At 50.6% G+C, this 24,837-nt stretch overlaps 1 protein-coding gene across 8 annotated transcripts in view; it reads left to right on the forward strand.

Moving 5' to 3' along the window:
* The first annotated feature begins 5,534 nt into the window (after nucleotides 1–5,534).
* The window catches only part of raraa (retinoic acid receptor, alpha a), a 101,367-nt gene continuing 82,064 nt past the window's right edge, over nucleotides 5,535–24,837 (forward strand). For 3 of the 8 annotated variants that reach the window (XM_035533667.1, XM_035533666.1, XM_035533670.1), the window contains exon 1: nucleotides 5,537–5,761. The gene's annotated coding sequence lies outside the window, so the exon portion shown is untranslated. Of the gene's footprint in view, nucleotides 5,762–12,436; nucleotides 12,459–18,732; nucleotides 18,805–24,837 lie in introns of those variants that run through there. The other 5 variants (XM_035533671.1, XM_035533672.1, XM_035533673.1 and 2 more) reach the window with 5 other exon arrangements.

The following is a 24,837-nucleotide window of genomic DNA, read 5'->3' on the forward strand; positions in this document are numbered from 1 at the left end:
CCATCTCTCTTTCACTGCAGCCTCTTTTTGAGTCGCTCTTCCTCCATGTTCCTGCCTCTATCCCCCTTTCTGTCCTCTCGGCTCACTGCTGCTCAGCTACACAGTGAAACAGCGTTAGCATTTCAGGAACTGTGGCTTTCGCTGGAGCCACGCCCCCTTTCTCAGAGGCCCCGCCCTTCCTGGGGAACCCCCCCACCCCCACCCCACCGCCCTTTGCCAGGACGGCGACATAAGCAGCCCAGCAGGGGCACACCGGAGGAGCGTTGCGCCCTGGGTCTCGCCGAGATGTCCCGAGCGGCAGGTGCTGTCCGACTTTGTCTTGGGAGAGCCTGGCAGACGCTCTTCTCCAGCACGGCTCAGAGACGTCCGCCCTGCAGGCCCGGGAAGGTGTCCACTTTATGATCAGCGTGCAGGCCAGCGTGTTGCTGGTGTGTTACTGGCGTGTGACTGGTGTGTGGTTGGCGTGTTGCTGGAGCCCAAGCGCATAACACCCAGTGCCACACAGACTGTTTCACTGTGCTGATTTCACGCTATATATTTACTCTTTAACGTAAATAACCGTTCTGATACTGTTCCTGTCAGCTTCAATCCAGCTGGGGAGAGTTGCTGTTAAATATCTTTATTGGTAATTTAAACACAGGGTTTCAGTGCTCTCCAAACGCTGTTCCACTTGGCACAGCTCAAACTAGCTTTCAACAGCTATATCAGTTTTATTTAAACCGGACTATTGCTTATGATGGATTGATTGAAAGCTGAATCCTTTTACTGTAAATGCCTTGAAACAGTGGCACACTGGAAGGGATTTTTGCAACTCCAACTGGATGTCAATGGTAATTCTGCACTCACTGTTAACATCACGCTGTAACATGTTGACAAACGCTGTCGGGATGACTTAGACTGAAGTCAGTCTTTCCATCGTCTGGAATATCCAACTGTCTGTGCGCTGCCAGTGCCCACTGTCTCTCTCCCCACTGTCTCTCTCTCAACTGTCTCTCTCCCCACTGTCTGTCTCCCCACTGTCTCTCTCCCCACTGTCTCTCTCTCAACTGTCTCTCTCCCCACTGTCTCTCTCCCCACTGTCTGTCTCCCCACTGTCTCTCTCCCCACTGTCTCTCTCTCAACTGTCTCTCTCCCCACTGTCTGTCTCCCCATTGTCTCTCTCTCAACTGTCTCTCTCTCCACTGTTTGTCTCCCCACTGTCTGTCTCCCCACTGTCTCTCTCCCCACTGTCTCTCTCTCCACTGTCTGTCTCTCCACTGTCTCTCTCCCCACTGTCTCTCTCTCCACTGTCTGTCTCCCCACTGTCTGTCTCCCCATTGTCTCTCTCTCAACTGTCTCTCTCTCCACTGTTTGTCTCCCCACTGTCTCTCTCCCCACTGTCTCTCTCCCCACTGTTTGTCTCCCCACTGTCTCTCTCCCCACTGTCTCTCTCCCCACTGTCTCTCTCCCCACTGTCTGTCTCCCCACTGTCCTTTACATGACCTTTTTATTTGTCTCCTTGTTTCACAGTCTTTGTAACTGCTGCACTGGACAATCCCAAGTGGACCCAACACCATCCAAGCACAGCAAAACTACACCAACACCACCCAACCGCAGCAAATCTATTGCAAACACGCTCCAAGCACAGCAAACCCCTGCCAACACCACCCAATAACAGCAGACCAACGCCGGTCTCAACCAAGCACAGCGGACCCATGCCAAAATCAAACAACCACAGCGAACCCACGCCACATCAACCAACCACAGTGGACCCACACCAACATCAGCCAACCACGGCGGGCATATGCCAACATCGGCCAACCACAGCCGACCCACAACATCAGCCAAACACAGCGGACCCATGCCAACATCGGCCAACCACAGCGGACCCATGCCAACATCGGCCAACCACAGCGGACCCACAACATCGGCCAACCACAGCTGACCCACGCCAACATCGGCCAACCACAGCAGGCACATACCAAGATCAGCCGACCACAGCAGACCCACACCAACATCGGCCAACCACAGCAGACCCACGCCAACATCGGCCAACCACAGCAGGCACATACCAAGATCAGCCGACCACAGCAGACCCACACCAACATCGGCCAACCACAGCAGACCCACGCCAACATCGGCCAACCACAGCGGACCCACGCCAACATCGGCCAACCACAGCGGACCCACAACATCGGCCAAACACAGCGGACCCACGCCAACATCGGCCAACCACAGCAGGCACATACCAATATCAGCCGACCACAGCAGACCCACGACAACATCGGCCAACCACAGCGGACCCACAACATCGGCCAAACACAGCGGACCCACGCCAACATCAGCCAACCACAGCGGACCCACAACATCAGCCAACCACAACGGACACGAGCCAACATCGGCCAACCACAGCAGGCACATACCAAGATCAGCCGACCACAGCAGACCCACGACAACATCGGCCAACCACAGCGGACCCACGCCAACATCGGCCAACCACAGCGGACCCATGCCAACATCGGCCAACCACAGCAAGCACATGGCACAATCAGATCTGCCGGCTTGATCACAATCGCATGTCCGCAGGGATCTGCACAAATGCATATGAACGCGCTTCTGAATGGCAAAGGTCCTCACCTGTCCCTCACGCATTCTAGCGGTTCTAACGGTTTTTATCAGCCTCAAGAGCTCTGCTCGTGAGCAGCCGCAGTGCAGGTGGCCCTGAAGCTCAGTCCCTCCAGCACAGCCCGGGCCTAAAAGCTGACAACAGCTTTAGGGTTCAGCCTCTGTGAGAATGTCGGGGGCCTCCTGCCGTGGTTTCAGAGGTCGATCTGTTCATGACGCACGAGATGGAAAAAAAGGAGGAGTTTGGGAGGCAAGGAAGAGCGAAATGTCTGGAAGATTCAACAAATGAGAGGCTCTGCCCCAGCCGCCGGGGAGGGTGGGGATGAGCCGGTTGGACGAGCAGCGAATGGGTGGGCGGAGGGGGCAGGCAGCGCTCCAGTACTCCAAGATGACGGCTCGAAGCTTTGGGCAAGCGATTGCCCGTGGTTTGCCGCCTGCACCCCTGGACTGGCGTGCACCAGCGAGAGCCAAACACGACGCGCAACTCAGGTCTTATGGCCCCGCCGAACCCTATAGGAGTTCGGCTTGCAACGGCACGGTGCCAAAGCGGGACGACTGTGAAGCTGAGGGTTTTGAATCTATGGATGGCGCGCATTGGCCTGCAGGAGCGGGACTCTCATCCCCCGTCGCTCCGCCAGGCATTGCACAATCGGCATAAATCACAGCGGTGGGGAGTGTTTGTGAGCCAAACGTTCAGGGCCGGAGGGGGAGGCGGGGAGGAAGGGGTTAAGCCTGCGAGCAAAGCCCACATCTGGGAGTCATTTGAGACATTCCACAAGGCTTACCACATGTTTTCATTCGGCCAAAATCTCGCGCAAGGCTCGGCTGTCAGAGCTTGAAAAATCAGGGTTTTTTGGGGGGCTGGGTGGGAGGGGTGTTGTTGTGGCGAGAGCTAAAGGATCAGGGTGTAGAGGGGAAGAGAATGAATGCTCTTTGCAATTTCTTTTCTTAGAGGTGGACACGGGATGACGGACATGTTAATATTGATGTTGGCGAGTGTGTGTGCATGTGCGAGTGTGTGCGCGTGCGCGTGGACTATACGTTAAGAGTGGTGTTATCTGGGGATGTGGGTGAAGCCAGCCTGTGTTCTTTAGGGCTGGGTTTTTGCAGTCAACACAGTATGAGCAGACCTCGCTAACCTTTAGCACACGGGCACAGAGGCCGATAAAGATCACCAACCTGCCAGAGGACGGCTGACGCTTTCAGTGCGTGTGATCTGCTACACACACACTCACTCTCACACACACTTATACACAACCCTGCCCTACATAGTCCAGCACATTTGTCTACTGAGCACTGATATTAGGTAAGACACTGAAAATGTGTGTGTGTGTCCACTGAGCACTGATATCTTAGGTAAAACATTGAAATGTTTGTGTGTGTGCGTGTGTGTGTGTCCACTGAGCACTGATATGTTAGCTAAGATACCAAAAATGTTTTCCTTGGGAGGGTCACCGGTTGGCTTGACTTCTGTGTGTGTGCGTGAGTGTCCATGTTTGTGTGTGAGTTTACATCTACATCTCTGGCTGCGAGAAAAGGCATGAGATGGAAACAGGAGAATCTTGTGCTGTGTGTGTGTGTGTGTGTACATGCATGCTTGAGTGTGTTTATGTGTGTGTGCTTAAGTGTGTGTGTGCTTAAGTGTGTTTGTGTGTGTGTGTGTGTGTGTGTGTGTGTGTGTGTGTGTGTGTGTGTGGACTAGACAGTCTAAAGTTCCTCCTGAAATAGGCTGAGCGTTGGAGTGGTGAGCAGGGCTCCTGCTGGGCTTGCTCCAGGCACCATGGAAACCACAACAGGAGTCGTTTGGCATCACATCCGGTAGCAAAACAAGTTATCCAAAACATATCTATGGTTTCTGGAGTTAGTCATCAACATCCGCGCCTCGACATGTACGCGACATTATTACACAGATGTTCACACACTTGTCTGCTTTCAAACTTTTTCTAATTTATTAGAAATTATTATTATTATTATTATTATTATTATTATTATTATTATTGCAAATGACGAAGCCGCCGATATGAACGCTTATAACTGTTATAAGTCAGTTAAGTATTCCATGGCAGTGAAAAACTTTTTGCTTGCAACACTGGCACGTGATAACAACAGGCGAATTCTGCCCTGCGGCAATTTCAACACGTAAGCACAGCCAGTCACGTGACCATTCCTGTCCGTCGCACATTTCCTTCCTTTCCCGTTTCACGCGCAGCCAGAAGCGACGCCCGTGCTTGGCACTGCGAGAAAGGCTTTCCCAAAGGCCGGCGGCGCGTGCGCGCACAGCTCCTCGAGGTGCTCGTTTTCTGCATTTCTGCGCCAGCCGGTTTGCAACGTGAGGGGAAAAGAGTCCCGGTCACCACGCGTGAAACCCGGAGCATCGCGCGCAGCCCTCAGCTTTTGTAGCGTTTGCAATCTCGCCGTTTCCGATCGCGGGTGCGCTTAGGCGCGCGAACACTTAGGTTTGCCGGTGTCCGATGGTTTAAAGATGAGGGAGGACGTCTGCACGCATGAGACTCGTGTCCTCCAAACTAAAAACGCATGACTATGCAGCGACAGGCTGAGTAACTCGGACGCGCATTAAAACGTTATTTTTCCTGATGGTGTCTAAATCTAAAACAGGCATATCTGAATATTTTAAATATTCCTTTAAATATTGAGGATTTTAAATATTGGGTGAATAAATGCGACGCGCTCGCTACACGCGCGCAACGCCGTGGCACGCTTCTATTCCCACGGTTAACGAATAATACACAAACCGTCCTCGCGCCACTGCACGTCGCCACTTCTAGGCTACAAAATGCAGCCAAACGAAATGCAAACCGTTACGCGACGTTGGGTCGGTAACGACTCTCAGAAACGGAGGCGAGACCGCGATAGAGTTAACGGGACGGACTGGCACTGCGCGAGAGGAAACGGGGCGGGGTCACTCGCCCGTGTTGGGTTTCGCGGACGCGGCGGCACGTGATTCTAATGGCCGCTGCTTTACGCGGAGGTCCGCTGCGACTTCACCGCTCCCCGAGCAAGCAGCGTCCGCTAAGGATCCGCTTTTCGGAAAGGGCAACTTCTGCACGGGACAAGGGAGTTGCATCGCGACCGAACCGTCTCGGGTAGAACTCCAGCCGAGCGCGAGGCACCGGTAGGAGGAGTCAACAGGTTCCAGGTACTCGAGCTCTTCGACGTTTTGTGTTGCAAAAGCCCAGGGCTTCGGAAAAGCATTGCAAAAGAACTTCTTGCAGTTTGACCCCGGGCCGCTTAAATGAATGCGTCTGCAAAACTCCGCCGTCGTTTCGGTAACGCGCTAGCCGCCAAGGCTGCGCCGGTGCAAATGTAGTTGTTTTTTAAAAAAACGGGGCTTAAACAAGAGTCGCGCTTGCTTGCTAATCGAGCTGCCTCGCGTGCTTATTCAGTTGTCCCGCGTGAAAGGTCCACGGGCTCCCGAGGCTCCCCTCTCTGGAAAAGCCGAAGTTTTTAACCGTTAGTTCGCGCGCGGACCCACGTCTTGACGTTTCCACGCAGAGGATTCGGCACGCGGACCCCCCTCCTCCTTTCTAGTTGTTTTTCGTGCGCTGGACCAGGTAAACCCTCGCGACCGCGCGTTGCTCCAGCCCTGCACATTCTTGCGTGCTTTTGAACGGTGGCGTCTGCATTTACATGTAAGTCTGCTTGCGGACATCGCGGGACCGTCATGATATTAATGGTGGTGTAGTTGGGTGACAACGGGTTCACATCATCAACCCCCCCCCCCCCAAAAAAGTGGTTTGTTTTTCTTTTCTGATTTACAGAGAATAAGGTGTACGGTCTCGGATCCGTGGGCGTTGTTTGACAGGTTTAAGTGCTGGTTCGTGTCTGGCAGCCAATTAACATTGTCACGGGTGTCGTAGTTCTCAGATCGTGCAGAATTACACGTGCCCAGTTCCTAATCTCATCCTGTTCTTTGAATCATTAGAATGTTTTGCACAATTTTAGAGGCTGAAGGCATGTAAGCAAGTTTTTATATTCATTTGTTCTAACCGAGGTGTCATTCATACTATGTCTCTAAAGAAAAGGGACCTGCATACAGTATATGAACAGTACAAATTGGCGTTAATGAAAGAAAATGTAACACATCAGACATGTGAGACCTACAATAAATAACAGATAAGAGTGCTAAAATAGAACTAACAAACATGCAGTTCTCAGTGAGCTGGCCACTTAAAATGAGGTTATATTGTTTACAAGATTGCACTTTCCAGCTAGTCTCCAAACCAAAGGGCTTTTGTAAGATATTTAGGACTAACAAATACTTTGATTTAGTAGGTATTTTTATTCATTCTAAATGTAAGAAGATGAGTGACATAGGGACATCTTTATTCCAATAAAACCTTACCTTATATAAATAAAAAATAATAAATTGTATTTTTCACATATAGAGGTGTCAAGGTGTACAATTTGCAGTGATAGACGAACCTTGTCTCTAGTTATAAAGCACCATCATAAATGACATCATATGTTTTCAATATAGAATGAGCTGCCTTCATATAGATTATCACTACAATCCACAACTGATAAAATAGTTATTTTAGCAGTTTTCATTCCATTTTGAAATATATACCATTTAATCCTAATTTCTAGGAATTTATAGTGTGATAGTTTGAAAGTGCTTTGGGTCAAATTATAATTGTCAGCCCTTTGACCCCTGGAAAATAACATACAAATTGTCTACACAAGGTTATGATTGTCAAGGATTTCTGGATCAAATGAAATCATTCTGTAGGTTTTCTATAGCCAGAGTTAGAGAAACACATGAATACATTAATAGAATCATCTGTGTAAAAGTGAGTTTTACTATTTTCAGTTTGTTTCCAACCTCATTTATATATAATGTAAACAACACCAGAATAGAATAGAACAATGTTAATGTTAACAATTTCAAGAATAGAACTCTGCAAACCCCTTAACAATGTCAAGAACCTGATTCTTCATCATAAACAAAACACTGAACTCTTTTTGCTTCTTTTAACATAGTTATTGAACGGAATAAGTACACACGAGACGAGCCCAACAGAAAGTAGCTTTTGTAGAAGTGAACTATGACCAGCTGTATCATCAAATGCTTGTGATAGGTTTACAAGGACAGGACCAAACACCCACCACCAGGGTGTAAAGTATATCTTTTATTGTTCTTCTAACTTCTCCAATTCTGTTGATTCTGCATGTCCTTATATGCATATATACAAAGATACACACATACATACAGTTTGGGTTATTTGGGAGATTTGTTTTGATTTTGGCAAGTGTTAAAAGGATTTCAATAAGAGATTTGTGATAATCTGCTGGTAATCTGTCCATAATTTAGGGATGTAGAATATAGAGAAAAATATCCAGTGCAGTTATATTCATACCCTGGAACACCTGAAACTGGTTAGCATGCAAAAAATTAAATACTATTTGATTATGGGACTCATTTACATATCCCAGCCTCTGTGAGATTAGCATTGCAAAATCCAATATCGCCATAATGATTAATAAACAGTAAATTGCTTCACATTGTTGGTGTTTTGTAATCTGATTTTTTGTCATCACTTAGCCGCAGCTGTTCCGTCTGATCACTTAGCCGCAGCTGTTCCATCTGATCACTTAGCCGCAGCTGTTCCGTCTGATCAGCTAGCTGCCGCTCTTCCGTCTGATCACTTAGCCACAGCTGTTCCATTGATCACTTAGCCACATCTGTTCCGTCTGTTCACAGCCGTAGCTGTTCCATCTGATCACTTAACCACAGCTGTTCCGTTTGATCACAGCTGTAGCTGTTCCATTGATCACTTTGTCACAGCTGCTCCGTCTGATCACTTAGCCATAGCTGTTCCGTCTGATCACTTAGCCACATCTGTTCTGTCTGATCACTTAGCCACATCTGTTCTGTCTGATCACTTAGCCACAGCTGTTCCGTCTGATCACAGCCGTAGCTGTTCCGTCTGATCACTTAGCCGCAGCTGTTCCATCGATCACTTAGCCACAGCTGTTCCGTCTGATCACAGCCGTAGCTGTTCCATCGATCACTTTGTCACAGCTGCTCCGTTTAATCACTTAGCCGTAGCTGTTCCGTCTGATCACTTAGCCACAGCTGTTCTGTCTGATCACTTGGCCATCAGTGACCATTTACTGACAACTTACCTAGCGATGAATATATGGTTACTTTCATATGGTTTATATGGTTAATTTTTATATGGTTAATTTTTTTGTACACTGAGGCTGTAGTTGGCAGAGGATATCCTACTTCAGCCTTTATGTGCTCAAAGGACAATATGTTCTCAGTGGGTCTGCACTAAGCCAGAGTTATTGTTTGTGTATGGGGCATTCAGCCATACCGTGTCCACAAACAGTCTCTGTGCTCGGAAATGGCATTTACAGACACATCATGCATGGCACAGTGCACTGTGTCAGCCCTCCCGCATGGCTCTGTCCTCTAGATAGTGCAGGTCCTTTTTAGTAAGGAAGCAGTGCCGCTGTTGCATGGCATGCCTTATCTTTCCAGAACGTCGCTTTGTTCGGTGGTGTGTCTGTGGGTATGTGTGTGAATGCACAGTTAATAGTTTACGCTGAAGCACAGAGTTAAGTGATACTGGCCATCCTACTCTACAGATCGCAAGACCCCCCCTTCCTTCTCGCCCCGCCCCGCCCCGCCCCGCCCCCATAGACCTCCGCAACCTCACAGTCTCCCAGGGCAACCATCTCCTCCTCTAGAACCTCTTTCAACGAATATGAGCGCCATGGTGTAGAATGGACACCCCCCCCCCCAAAAAAAAACAAAACCCCACAATAATGACTCAACATCCCCTGGCAATGTCTATTTATTTATATTTTTATTTATTTATTTATTTATATTTTTTTTGGGGGGGGGGGGGGGTCCTGCCGTGTTTCTGACAGTTTACCTAATTATTTATTTTTTGTCTCGCTTTCCCTCCTGGCCCGAGGAACAGATCGGTTTTGTTTGGCAGATGAGATGACATGGTAACCAGGAGGGCCAGTTGGGTCCTCGCAGGGCGTGGCAGTGGGCGGGGCAGAGGGCAGAGTCCGGCCCATCGTCCTCACTCGGTATGCCTGAAGTCCGAGTGCAGTGGAAAGGAGGAGGAGGAGAAGAAAAAAAGCAGGATTGTGGCAAGGACAATGGTGCTATTGTTGCTCGGCAAAGTGATCCGTCGTCGTATGAGCCCAGACAGAGCCAAACCCTACGTTTCTAGAGTAACCTAGCTCGCACGGGCATTTGGTGATGAGTCAGTGTGTGTACTTTCAGATGCTTATGGTTATTGGTTTGATGCTTCTTTTTTGGAAGCTATGCACAGAATCTTGTGTGTAAAGTTTTAGCATATGCCACTGTTGTTGTATTGCTTTATTATGCATAGTTTCTCTTTCTCTTTATGAAATCCAGTAATACCTATTGAAAGACTTTATAAGTCTCTTGTATTGTCAGACCACCACGTCACCTCTGCCAATCAGCAGTCAGACCCCCTGCATCTACCCCACTGCACATTGTTGTGCTCTTTCTAGGGGACATCTGTCTCTGGAAGCAGTCTGTGTGTCTGGAAGCTGAGAGCAGGCTCTTTCTGGAGGATGTTGGGCTCTAGAAGTAAACTGTGTCTGATTACGGAGAAGATTTGGCTCTTGAAGCAAGATCTGCATCTGTAGGACAACTCGGCTCTTAAAGGTCAATATCTCTAGAACTCGGCTCTTGTTTGTGCACGGCCTCTTGGCTCTCCAAGCAGGCTCTGATTCTGTGCAGTGCTACCAGACAGGCACTTCTCTGCCAAGAGCCTCGAGGGCTGTGTTTAGACCAGCGAGGTGAGCAGATCAGCGCAAACCACGGGGCCCAAGTAAGGGTTGAGTGAATGGGACCATGGAGGCCAGGGTCCAAGCCCAGGGCGCAGCGCAGAAGTGAGCAGCCTTGCCAATCAAATAAGAACCTGTAAGGGTTGCTGACGGTTTTTCACTGCCAGGCCGTGCGTGTCTTCACTCCCAACGAGAATTATTTTCATTCCCATTGAAATGGCCCTGGAAGCCCAGAACTTTCCACAACCCCAAGTTCTACTAAGTGGATTGTTACAGCCATAGATATTCTAGATCACAGTCGAACATCATTTTATTACATTATGGTTTCCCGGATTTGGCCTAAGTTTAATCTTTCCACTGGTGATTCACCGTTGGCACTGCACTCCGGTCCAGAACTAGGCTTAATCCTTGTCCAGGAAAGTGTCCCGAGAAATTTCTGCCCGAGTTCCGAACTGTCCCCCATGGTTCTTTTTGCCTCCTTGTCGGACCCCTGGAGAACAGGTAGGCGCCGCCAGCCATTTAGCAACGATCACATTGTGAGGTGTAAAGTGAGTCGTCGGCCCGGCTTTTCACAGAAGAGGTTGAGTTTCAGAGAGCAGGAGAGGCGGAATTGTGTAGGCTGCTCCCTTCAGCCGGGGTGTCTCTCGGCATTTGGGTGAGCTCTTCAGAGTACCTGAGTTCCAGGAAGATGATTCCCATAAGGGCGGGCTTGGCGTTAATTAGACATTTGCGCAGTGGATAAACTAGGATTTTGTACTTTGCATGTGGCTGAAGGAGTGAAGCACTCTTGAGGTTTAGTCATTCTTATCAGTCCAGTGAGTCAAAGCTGTTCCGATAAAGCCCCGCCTAAAGGAGTTGTGGGAGGAACCTAAACATGCCTGAATGGCCCGTCGGCCCGTGAATGGTGACGTTACACCGGTTCGGTTTGGCTGTGGTGGCCTGTGACACATCCTCCAGGGAATGGGAGTGTGGGAAAGTACCAAAAGAGTGGAAGTACAGAGACAGGGAGGAAAAGGGAGAATGAGAGCGCGAGTGAGAGAGAATGCCGGAGAGAAAAAGTAAGGGTGGGAGAATAAAAAGGGAGAGAGAGAGAGGTGGAGAAGAGTGGGAATGCGAGGGAAGCAGTGAATGGTAGGGTTGGGCGATAAGAAGGTAATGCCATATACCCCAGTGACGGTAAACGGTGACTGTAATTAAACGTTTGCCAAAATGAACATTTCTGTTCCACATCTGTCTTGTAAACCGACACGTTCAGGGGCGGCGCGGAGCGTCAGAGGACACCGGTTGGAGGTTTGAGGGGCTCGCTGTTTGTTGAGGTCATACGTTGACAGAGAGGGAGAAGTCAACATAGCTAGCGGTGAGTCAAGAAAGCTGATTTCCAAGAAAAATGCCACCGCTGCAATGTGGCTGCATTTTGAATTCGTTCCAAATGAAAAGGGAGAACCAGCCAACCCCGATAATCCTGTACATAAGATTTGCCTAAAAGTGGTCGCAGCTAAGGACGGAAACGCGTCGAATGTGCGTTCACATCTTCAGTCGCTTCACAAAGGCTGTCGACCTCAAAAAGCCGCCTGGGCGCTGCTGGCCAAGCCGCAAGAAACGGGGACAGGCGCTTGCATTAGCGGTTAAAGTACCTCGCTAAAGAAATGGCGTCGTTCCACATGGTCAAAAAACCTTCATTTAAAGCCGTGACCCAAACACGTGTAGGAAATACTTTTCTAAAATGGCGCTTCCCGACTTGTATAGCAAAGTTCGACAATATGTACAAACTATTCGTCGACAACAGATATGCGGGCATCTGTGAACACGACACCACGTGTGTCATTGACCGTCCATTACACCAGACTGGAAATTACAGTCTTAAATATCTGGAAAGTACGTCCCCCCCCCGCCCCATAAAGTCACAAACGCCAACTTTACTGGCGCGCTGGGTGTTGCACTCCGAGAACGGCAACCGGTTGAGAATAATCTCACGGCTATAAACTCGGATAACGGAGGTAACATGGTTAAACTGTCTCGACTGATGCTTTTTTGGCCGTCGTTTTCTTAACATGGTGCGTATAGCTCAGCCATTTGAAATTTGCTACTAAAACAGCATTGACCTGCTTTGCGTTCACGCCATAAATGCTCACGTTTTTGTCTTATTCGTAGTTAAAGCCTGAAGAGCGAGAGGTTGAATCTAATCTACTGGCTAAATGCTATCGGCTAGATGTGTTTAAAGCTGTATGGTTTAAATGTTTTTCCAGATATTGCCATATAGTGACGTGCAAAATAAGCAACATTTGTAATGTTCCGGTTTGTATTTCAAACAAAACGTGTTGTTGGTTTACAGAACGTGCGTTAAAGTGTGTTAATCCCGCCCCCCTCCAAACCCCCCGGTAATACCGTATACCACGGGATTATTTGAAGACATTGAGTCGGTATGACAAAAGGCAATATCGCCCAGCCCTAGTGAACGGAGGGCAGAACTGGGAGGTTAAACACTTATGATGTGCTGAGGGAGGACTACGAAATCTGAGCGAATGCTAATGCCTGAACATTGGGGAGTCCACCCTAGAACTTGACTCTCTCTCTCTCACACACACACACACACACACACAGACACACTCTCGTACGTGTACATGCGCGCTCACACACACACACAGTGCATCCAGGCTTTGCTTTTTATATCACACCCTCGTTCTGTCTCTTTGTTCTGTAGCTTTGATGGTATTAAAAAAATCTTTGCGCGTCAGATGGAACGGAGCCCATAGAGAGAGATGGGGGGGGGGGGGGGGGGGGGGGGGGGGGGGGGAAGAGAGAGAGAGAGAGAGAGAGAGAGCAATTAGGTCAGAGAGGTAGGATAACTCCATTTCTGTCTCTTAAAGGGCTCACGCTCCTTTTTTTCCATTACTCTTTGGTAAAGTACTCTCCGCCACTAAAGCAAGTAAATGAGGTCTCTGCAGCCAGATAGTGTCCAGGTTTCTAATTGTGTGTGTGTGTGTGTGTGTGTGTGTGTGTGTGTAACCTTGAGAGCATTCCTGTGGGAGAGATGCATATGGATTTCCAATCTTAGGTGTTTTCCACTCCATCACCGTGATCCCTGGAAAGCCACATCCACCGATGCATGTGTGACCCCACCCACACACACCGGCTGTCCCTGGCTGTCTGACCCTGGCTGTTCGGGGGGCAGCGTGGTTCGGCAGGGTCGGCAGTCCTAGGTAAACAGCAGGGAATAATCAGGAGGACCTGGAGCTCTGATTTGAAAAGCTTCTCCTTAGACAGTAAAGTGAATTACAATTTAAAAGGGGACGACGGAGAAATAAGGAAATTCCTCTGAAGTGCTGTGTAGGGAGTGCTAGTGGTGTGGGGAGTGCCCCAGACCCCAGGAGTGTGCAGAGCCGGTCCGAACCGCTCCATTTCAGTGCGGTCCGGTTCGGGCTCCTGTGGTGGCTGCTGCTCACCCTTTGAGACTGTCACCTCTGGTTTGAGACTGACCACTGCAGACATGGTCAGTCAGGGTTGCTTATGCGCTGGGGCCCGGTATAACGAGAGTGTTTAAATGGATGTGCCGCTGCAAATAAATGGCTAATATTATTTGTAATGAATTAATAATGACACCATATTCAAAAACTTTAAGGCTAGCCCCCACCCCTCTGTATCCATCTCTCTCCCTCTCTCTGTCTCTTACTCTCCTCCCTCTGTGTGTGTGTGTGTGTGTGTGTGTGTGTGTGTGTGTGTGTGTGTGAGAGTGAGGCTCTGATACCTGAAGCACACTCACAAACACTCATCCAGCTAATCTGTCCCATTCTTCACACGACACCCCTCTCTCTCTCTTTCTCTCTCTCTCTCTCCACACCTCCCTTCAGCTCTTTCGTTCCTCCCTCCACACTCCTCCTCCTCCTGTTAACGGTGGGCGTTGGCTTTTGCTGTGCTGCACGGCTGCCGGAGGTTGTTGGCCCCGCCCCCTTCTCTCCAGCCGACTCCGCCCCTCACCTCTAGAGCACACTCTTTCCTCTTAATTTGCTGCTAATCTACTGGAAGTGGTTTTCTCAAGCACTCTCCAGGGTTGCTTAAATGCTTTTAGTGGTGGGTGAATTACTGTGTGTGTGTGTGTGTGTGTGTGTTTTTTGTGTGTCTGTTGATTGGTCTGCGTACAGTTCCTCAGGTCCTGTGTACCACCGATGTTTCTAGTCTGTTGGACAGAAAAACACTGATCACCAAACAGATTATATGTTTGTATACCGAGACCTGCTGTGAGGAGACATGGGCTGGGGTTAAGGGGTTTTAAACGTGGGCTGTATACGGCAGGGTTGACTCTCTCATATAAGAGGTGTTTAATGACTGAGGAACATGAGCTATGCATTACTGCTTGAATGCTACAGTCCAAAGTGAAAGACGGAGATCTTCAGTAGGCTCAGGGCGTGCTCCATATGATAGCCCATCTAATACTAGTACTAGTGTCCTTGCAGAGAGACAGGAACAGTGTACCAGATCACTATGGCTTGACTTTGTTTTTCTTTTTCTTTTTGGCGGGTGAAAATATCAAAGGACCTTTCCCCCAGTTTTCTGTTACATGGATACTGGAACGTTCCTTCGCAGTGGTCTTGCGACTCTCTTGATGAGATGAACAGCCGGTCGGTTGACGAGGAACTGGTGCCGCAGCCCGCGAACGGGCGCGAGCAGCCTCAGGCGCGGTCCGGTGTCCTCCAGCAGCTCGAGCCGCCCACGCTCTGCACGGTAACGTAAGGGAGTTTAGCGCCAGTCTCAGTGAAACTGGCGCAGGTTCGAGCGAAACCGGCGTTAGGAGGGGTAGACTTGGCCTGGGCCGTGACGGATGCAGCAGGGTAAATTGCGCTGGCCCTTCCCCATGGCTCCCTGACGGCGTCGGGGTAATCACGCTCCGTCCCGCAACGTCTTGTAATTTATGGAGTAGGCGACGGGCCCATATGCGGGGTCCTGCACGCTCCATTGAGCAGGGCCATTATAGAGGGCTGGAGACTGGGATATGTTCGGGGGGTGCGGGGTTGCACCGGTGGTTTAAAAATGCTCCCATTTTTCTCCTGAGGAGAAATGTTTTCACTCGGCCTACGGGGGCCGACCGCCCCAGGAGTCTTGCTCAGCCCGAGCGGAGCTGACGGTACCTCTGGAAGGTGCTCTTCTCCCTCCTCGCTGGTCGCTGGCAACAGGGCGCAGGCAGGGGGGGGGGGTCTCCGGATGGGCTGCCCCCCCGTCTCCTCTATTCGCTCTCTGCTTGTCGCTCATCTCCGGATCCTCCGTCTCCCGCGTTACGAGCGGGAAAACACGACTGACAGCTCATTATGGGCTGGAGTCCACGGCCTCATCACCATGGTTACTTCTTTCAGAGGCACAGGACGGTGTGGAAGCCACCGTGCGTGTCAACATCCGTCACGCCTTTTCAGTTTTTAACCCAATTAACTTGCGCGTCGGAAAAGATTCGATTAGATTACCTCCATTGTCCACCGCAGTGGAAATTTGTCTTTTACTTCTCCATTTAAATGCAATACACAATGACACATACATTAAACATACAACAGTTAATAGCGCCGTAACACAATCGAGAATCGGTACATAATCCTCACCGTCCCTGACTCCAGCCGAAGGAGTCCGCTTTCAACTTTTTAAAGCTGGAACGTCTCGTGGAACTAAAGACAATTTATTCCTTTGCCTGATGGAATGAGCCAGTACAGGAAAAAATGGGAAAGTCTGGGGAGAGGGGAGGTTTAGGGGGCACTGGAGGTTAGGTCAGGAACTAGCCCTAGCTGCGTGGAAGTTCGGACGGGGCGCCAGGTTCTGCCCCGGCTTGCCACGGATGCCCGTGGTGCGACTCCGGAACTGTTTGTAAACACCGGAACAGTAATGGCTTGTGGAACAGTAGAATCAGAAGGCCTCGTTAAAAGGTCTGTGAAAATCCCTCTGCAGGCGTGTGTTTACACGCTTTCTTCAGGAAGATGTGTACATAAAACAGGTCGAAGTTTTAAAAACCACAGCGATGTGGTTTCCAACTTTGTAAACACCCATCCCCGTTTACACAAACCCCTGCAATCACGTGCCTTAAAAAGCAAGCAGTAGTCCGATCTCTCTCTCTCTGTCTCTCTCTCTCTCTCTCAATTTCCTTGTTCATTTTGCCTACCTTTGTTGCATTCCACACACAGACACACACACACACACATTTCAAGAAAGCTTTCATCAAAGCCATCTGACAGCTCATTTTTAAATTGCCATTAACTTCACATCCTGACGGTGAGTTACGCGTGCAACGGAGAAACCATGGCAACCAGCCTACAAGATCACTGTTAACAAATTGCCCATTTAAGAATCTACCAAAATAGTGGTGTGCATGAGGCAGTGGCATTTCGGAAGCCACCAAGAAACACACAGAGTGTTTACTTTTTTTCTGCTCCTGTGTTGTCCTCGGCTAATCGCTCTCGGCAGTGGGATGTTTGGGGTGAAACATGTAAGTGCCTGTCGAGGTGTGACTGCTGGAGAGCTAGATATTACAGTCAGGGGTCAGATCCTACAGTCAGGGGATAGATCCTACAGTCGGGAGCTAGATCCTACAGTCGGGAGCTAGATCCTACAGTCAGGCTAGATCTTACATCCAGGGGCTAGATCCTACAGACGGGGAGCTAGATCCTACAGACGGGGAGCTAGATCCTACAGACAGGGGGCTAGATCCTACAGTCGGGAGCTAGATCTTACATCCAGGGGCTAGATCCTACAGACAGGGGGCTAGAGCCTACAGACAGGGGGCTAGAGCCTACAGACAGGGGGCTAGATCCTACAGACAGGGGGCTAGATCCTACAGACAGGGGGCTAGATCCTACAGACAGGGGGCTAGATCCTACAGTCGGGGGCTAGATCCTATAATCAGGCTAGATCTTACATCCAGGGCCTAGATCCCCAAATCCCCATTTTGTTTTGTCCCTGTTCCAAGGAACAGCAGGGAGTCCAGAACAGGGTCCGGAGAGTAGAGCGGACCGGATGACATCCGCGCCCGTCCGTGGGCTGCATTACTGGTTCCTCATTACCCAACCAGCTGTTCAGCTTCATCACGAGGGGCGGAGACATGTCACAATACCACTGCCAAAACAAAAGAAAAAAAGTTATGAAATAGCTTCTCAGACCTTCTTCCAAACCCACCAATCCCAAACTCCCTTTAACATCAGCTAGTCACACTTCAGAGTGTTGTTGGCCCTTTCCTTATTGGGGCATGACGCACTAAATTCCGCTCCGCGTGGCCAGTCGGTCCCCGCCGCGTGCGCTTTGGCCTCCGCGACCTCGGACCCTGCCCGAACTGCTCGGCTTCGGTGTCGTAATCCCACTCTCGCGACGTACGTGTACAAACAGCCTGCTTTCCCGCTGGTTGATTTGGAAACCAGAGCTGCGGTATACTCACCCCGCAGTGCCTATGGCCCCCAGGCCTTCTCACCCACGATTCTGGACCGTAATATCAACTCTGTGATGTATTTTTTTTAATGCGATTTTAACAGCGCCCTTAAAGACGTGCAAAGCAGGGGCTTAACGAGTGTGACTGCCAGTGTGAGAAGCCGACGAGATGAGCCAGGCCACGGCCATTAAACAAAAACACAACCAAGAAAACGTGCTGACGTAACTCGCCAACGAGGGCTAATGCGAGCGCTGCCAACTTGGCATGTTTTCTTTCCATTCGTGAGTGTTACACTTTTGGAGCTTGTGCGACACACACACACACACACACACACACACACACACACACACACACACACAGAGCGCTTGTATTAAGAGCTGGCAGTTGTAGGTCTTCATTAGTGTCTAAGGCTGACAGGATAACATTACCGAAGGCCCTTCGGCATGTTGCCAAGGCGATATATTTGTGGGGAACGGCGTAGGTGTGATAAATGTTGCTTATCACCTTTCATCCCTGAAAAGGTCAGTGGACTCCCCCTTCGGAGCGAGTTCTGCCACACTGGCCTTTCTCACGGAGAGCGGAAGAAGGCGAGGACCTTCGGGGACTCCGGGTCCACGGGCGCTGCCCCACGTTCCACACGGCGGGACTTCGCCGCGCTTCTCTCTCTGAGGCCTAGCGGAGCGTCTCCTGTGGCCTTCCTCATCAGGGTGTGTGACAGCCAGCTTGCCGTACCCAGCTTAACAAAGCCTCTCTGATCTCAGGATTGAACGACATGGCGCGACGCGGCCTCAAAGGCAAATTCTACGCGGCGTTTTCACGACGCTAATCCTTCGGATGCTAGTCGTTGGGCTGCAGCCGCCAGAAGGTGCTCTGCGGCCTTCTGGGACCAAGCACACCCTGGATCTTATCGTCCATTCTTCTTTCTCTCTTTCCTTTGTTTGTCTCCTTCTTTCTTTTTGCACTTATCTGTCGTTTGCAACTCTAGCAGCCCTGCGCGCCGGAGCTCGAAGGTACATTTGGCTTCTATTAAACGTCTCTGCTGAAATGTCTTGCCTTGCTTTGCTTGCTGTGATCTTTGTGTGTCGTCCCCCCCCCCCCCCCCCCCCAGCCTGGCTGCTACGCTGTTCTGATTTCAGCTGGATGAAAGCCTAGTGGGAGGAGGAGGAGGAGGAGGAGGAGGAGGAGAGGAGAGGAATGCCTGTGTCAGAGTTGACCATTTTTTTGTTTGTTTTTTTCCACTCCCTTTCTTTTTCTCTCCCCGCCTCCTGGCCGATGCCTCCAGGCATTTCACAACGGCGCGAGTTCCCTCTGGAAAGCGGGAAGCCGCGCGGGATTTTCCTCCTGCACCGCCGGGATCCACTCTCGGACGGGCGGGAATTCTGCCGGTGTTCCCGGTCACCCCACGCTCCCGCCCCGCGCGAGTTCTAATCGTGTCCCGTGCGAACGCCCTGTATCTCCGTTCGGATTGCGCATCTCCCGCGCATCTCCGTGAGCGTTCCGGGTCCAGGTCGCAGTCAGCTGCGGCTTCCGGGCGCCGTAGCAGGAAACGACCCCGATTTGGCCCAGCTGAGACCAGTGACGCTCGTTTTGCAGGTGGACGAACCCAGACGAGGCTTGCGCGGCATTGCAACATGAGCGCAGCTGCGGCCATGCAGCTGTTGGCACGGTAACAGCCCTCCGGTCAAGGACGCCAGAGCTTCTGGGCATGGCGTCTCGCGGGGGGAAACGAGGCCGATAAATTTTGCCCCCAGCCCCAAACTCTGCCCCTTTGATCAGTGCCATGTAAACTTGGGTCTGTGTTTAGATCCAGCTCCACACCCCTGCTGTGTGCACTGGGTAGAGGGTTCGGGGGGGGGTGGCCTGCTAAAAGGACCATACGGAAAAAGGAGACGAACATAAAAGCTTGCTGAAGTTTTCCGAGCTTCTCTGTGATGGTGTAGCCAGATGAAGCCACTCAATGCAATGAATCGTGTATGTATTTTTTCCTCTCTCACTCTCCATCTCTCTTTCCTTCTCTTGCCCTGCCTCTTCTGAGGCAGAGCTTCAGGCTGTCTCTGCTCCACTGGCCTGCTTCACTGTCCCAGTCTTGTCTGCCGGCAGCTCAGTTCGGAGCCTCGGCGACTGGGGGCAGGGCCAGGCCTCGAATCGCCCACGGCCTCGGCTCTTATTCCAGCTGCACGTGTTATCGTAGACATGGAGCAGGTCTAGGGGGAGGGGAGTGGGCGTGGCCCCTGCTCCGCTGGATACTCCAGGCATTGCCTCGGGCATCAAATTCCTTCTTGGTGTCAACATTTCTGTTACTCTCAACACAGTGGGCCCAGCTCAGGGGAGGCTATGTCCTGGTGCAACTGACACTCTCTCTCTCTCTCTCTCTCTGTGCACCATGGTCTGGTCCTGGCTCTGAGGACCTGCAGGTTCAGGAAACAAAACCGGCCCACTTGGCCTCTCCAGATGTTCCGAATTAAGGCTTTGGTCGGACTTCCTGCGCCGTTCCACCATAGCCAAGCATCAACATGTCTGGACAGTGTGAATGTGAAACGAGAGAGAGGAGGGGCCTGTCATTCACCATGGTGACAGAGGGGGATGTCGTCTGGCAGCCTGCTGGGCTTTGGAATGTCCCGGTAAACGATGTCATTAAGCAGGTGGCTGGGGGGTGGGGTGGGGTTTGCTAATTGATTAATGAAAACTGTGATGTATGATTCGACCCCCTAACCCCGCCCCCATCCAGCAACCGTGCCCCTCCTTAGACCCATAAATCATCTCCTACCAGCTCAGTAAAGAAAACACCACACAATTACTGGGATTAGCATAAGAATAGGCTGTGTGTGTGTGTGTGTGTGTGTGTGTGAGCGCATAAACCCCGGTGTTTAATCCATGACGAGTGAACATTGGTGTGTTTGGGGCATGGCACAGACCGTCTCTGGGCCCATGTGACCGTTCAGAAGGGTAACGTCTTGACCCGTCTACTCAGATCGGCGTTAAAGAGGTGACGACCCCTCTTCCGAGCTGCTTCCCTGGACCTGACGCACGTCAGAGTGAGCCCTCAACTCCGCCGCGGCACAGCAGGGGTTTGTTTAACGGTGGCGGGTTCTGGCCCCGGAACCTTAAATCTGCCTCTACACGATATGAACACACACACAAAGACAAACAAACAACCCCCCCCAACCCCCCCGACAGCCCAGGGGAGAGATGTGCTCTGTTCCTCCAGCTCCATTCTCTTGTCAGGGAATATTAATAGTTACTGGCCACAACAGAGTCCTATTGCCCCCGCCCTCCTTTATTGCCATGGTGATTCTGAAGCGTGACAGTGCGGTCTCACTCGTGTACTCTCGGCTCAGCATGAGTCTGCGACTTTCCAGGAACCCCACAAAGGCCCTCTGGGAGACAGGGCGGGACTCGGTGTACCAGCAGCCAATCAAAGCGGGCCTGGCTGGTCAGACAGTGCTTTGTGCTGAGACAGAACATCGAATGGTATCAGCCCGTTGCAGGTTCACGGCTTTGTCTTGTGGGGCATTTTCAGATGACCTCTGGCTGTGAGAGAAAGGCACTGTCCTGCAGATCTCTCACACACACACACACACATACACACACATTTATTTATAGTTTCATATTCCACTCTGCAGCCGAGTGGGATGAGTCAGCAGAGCTGTTGAGCTGTTGAGGTAATGAGGTAGCGGTGGAGGAGGCAGTGATGAGGTAATGAGGAAGGGTGCAGCACCGTCAGGGTTTGCTCCTGAAATGTGTGAAACACTCTTGACTCTCCACTGGGGTCACTCCAAACAGGGCTGACTGTCAGCGCTTCACTTTCGTGTGCGTGTGCGCGCACGGGTGTGTGACAGTACCCACATTACTACAGATAGTCCTGTAATTACCCAACTTCCCTAACCTGCACCTTAATATCCCTAATATCCTTAATTATCCCCCTCCCCCCACTCCGAGTACAGGGACCTGGGATTGCAGCCACGTGTCTGGGCCTGGCTTAGCTATCATAGCCTAGCCCGGCTGCATCGCCCACCCGAGACTCACTGCTGAATTTCAGCCAAGTTTCACACACTCCTACCCTCGCTTTTATCTGACCTGCGGCTGTGACCTGTAAAAACCACAGCCAGCGCAGTTCCTCCGTGCTCGTCTTGTTTGTTTGCAGAACCTGCGCAGCTCTGCTCAGTCTGATTGTGGTTTTCCGTTGTGGGGTTACGTTGGGTTACGTTTTAAAAGGACATGACGAGCGCAGAAGGGAAAACAGTCGTATTCAACAGATTATATGCGTGTGCGTTTGATTAATAGAGATTTCTGCGCGTTGTGTAACTGTCTCGGCGCATGTGCGACCAAATGAAGTTCAGTTCATGAAGACCTTGGAATAAAGATGATGAAGAGCTTGGTTTTGATATTGCAAACAACCGCTGGATCCGAGGAATAACGAGGACGTGTGAAGCGTGAAGCGTATTCCTCTCAATATTGGTTTCACGTCAAAAATGGGTGCTTGACAAATCCAAAGAATGTCGGCTTTGTTCCGCGTACGCCAAAAGACGCCAGCAGCAGCGCGGGGGTGGTGATGTTGCAGGGACATTTGTGCCCCTTCCTGGTTCTGACTAGGAAACCTGCACAACTACACACTGACACAGAGTTATGCAGACGTTGGCTAGCTAGGACTAACAGACTGCGACGTGACAATATTTCACGTTCAGAACAAAAACAAACACGCAGCAGGACGTGCCAAAAAGAGAGAGCGCTACGGGCGGCACCAAAGAATCGTTTAAAAGGAGACGACTGCGATCCCAAGAGCGTCCCGCTACGCAGGCCGGTGTCTCAACAATAACATCACCCTTGCCGTGGGTGTAGCGATTCCCGTGAAACGTGTTATGCGAGGCCTTCATGTTAAAAGCCCTTCGCCTTCTCGGAGAACTACGAGACGTCTTGCGTGTCTCATCGGCGTAGACGTTCACAGAGACGCCGTGCGGTCAGTCGGAATCTACCGCTAATCGCGTGTATTAAGAACGGTTTATGACGTATGCGTTTTCCAGAACACGTTTTTCAGCCAAACGGACGTCCGGTCAAGCGGGCATGCCGACGTGCGTGACGCACCTTAAACACGCCGGCGAGATCAGCCTCCGCGCCAAGGCGTTACTTAACGGCAAACGTGCGCCGCGGATGTCGGAAATGCGGCGGAGCGTTCGGAGGTCTTTATTAGCACGGCGGGCGGCCGGGAAGGCAGGGAGACGTGTGTGTTTATGCAAAGCGAAGTGTCGGCTAAAAGCAAAAAAAAAAAAAAAAGGCTTCTTTTTTTTGCCGGAGTGAGAGGTAGTTTTTCCAGACATCAGCTTTCAAAAGGGCTTTCCGAGATGCCAGGAAGAGGATAGAGAGGAAGCAGGCGAACCGATTCAGGCTGCCACAGGAATAGGGCCTTTTTGCTTGGGAGACTGCAAAAAAGGAAGGAGAGAGAGAGAGAGAGAGGAAGGGGGGGCCTTATGCTACAAACAGGAAATGAGCTCGTGAGAGAGACAGGAAAGGGGGTCAGGGGTCACACGTGGGGCCCCGGGCATGGTGCAAACGATCGTCAAAAGAGACAGAGAGAGCAAGAAAGATGGAGGTATTAAGGACAGGACCGAGGAGGAGTGCAACCTCAGTAACAAGGGAGTCGAGAGGCGTTGTGTGTATGTGTGTGTTTGTGTGTGTGGGTCCAGACGCCCCCAGGGAGCCATGGCTACAGCTGGTCCCCGGAGTGCCTTCAGAACAGACTCCTCCTCCCCGAACACCTTCAGAACAGACACAAATGCACACTTCACCCAAGTGCACATTTTTGAGTGCATCCTCGTCATTTATTATAACTGCGAACGAACGTGCCGTGCGCCTTTGTGCCTGACAGTAGCGGTTTTGGGTGGAGAGCGCGGCGTGGGCTCCACCTGCTTCACACTTCCTGGGTGCGCTGACGGAATCGCCTGAATTCACACTGGGTTCAGCTTGTTGGTTGGTTGGTTGGTTTATTTATTCATTTCTGATCGTAGCTGCGTGGAGCAGTTAGATTTGGACCTTTCCTGCACACTAGCTGTGTTCAAACACACACACACACTCACACATGCGTAAGAGAACATTTTTACCCACCCAGGCTGATCTTACAGTGCCAGCTGTTATATGTTCAAGCACACAGAAGCATGAGCACACACACACACACACACACACACACACACACACACTCAGAGTAAAGGGCCCATCAAAACCTCATCGCTATCGATGATTATTTCCTGTTTTTGTTTCACACCCCTCAATTAGTTACTCAGCCCTCTCGCTCTCTCTCTCTCTCCCTCTCATTCTGTTTTTCTATCTCTCCCCATCTCATTCTCGCTCTCTCTCTCGCTCTCTTTCTCTCTCTTCTTTGTGATGGTTAACTATTTTGCATGCCCTTCTTGAGTCTGCAGTCTCTCTCCCTCTCTCTCTTTCTCTTGCTCACACACACGCACACGAGTTTAAGGCATACTATCACAAAATTAGAGCAAAGCAGATTTCAGGGCTGAACTAAGTTCCGCCTGTGTTGGGTGTGTTGAGGTACAGTAGGCTGCTGTTTGTCCTCCTGTTCGTTGTGCTGTTGTTGTTGTTGTTGTTGTTGTTGTTCGTTGTGCTGCTGCTGTTGTTGTATGTTTCTAAGCAATGACTTGCTCTTATTTAAAGGTGCAGGTTTTGTGGGGGCAGATTCAGAACAGTAATGGTTAGAGCTTTGTCTCACTCTCTCCCTATATCTGTCTGTGTGTCTCTCTCTCTGTCTCACTCTATATCTGTCTGTGTCTCTCTGTCTCACTCTCTCTATATCTGTCTGTGTCTCTCTCTGTCTCACTCTACATCTGTCTGTGTCTCTCTCTCCGTCTCACTCTCTATATCTGTGTGTGTCTCTCTCTGTCTCACTCTATATCTGTCTGTGTGTCTCTCTCTCTCTGTCTCACTCTCTCTCTACATCTGTCTGTGTCTCTCTGTCTCACTCTATATCTGTCTGTGTGTCTCTCTCTGTCTCACTCTCTCCCTATATCTGTCTGTTATATTCGCGTTAAATAGAC

The sequence above is a fragment of the Electrophorus electricus genome, chromosome 14, assembly GCF_013358815.1.
Source record: "Electrophorus electricus isolate fEleEle1 chromosome 14, fEleEle1.pri, whole genome shotgun sequence".
NCBI lineage: Eukaryota > Metazoa > Chordata > Actinopteri > Gymnotiformes > Gymnotidae > Electrophorus > Electrophorus electricus.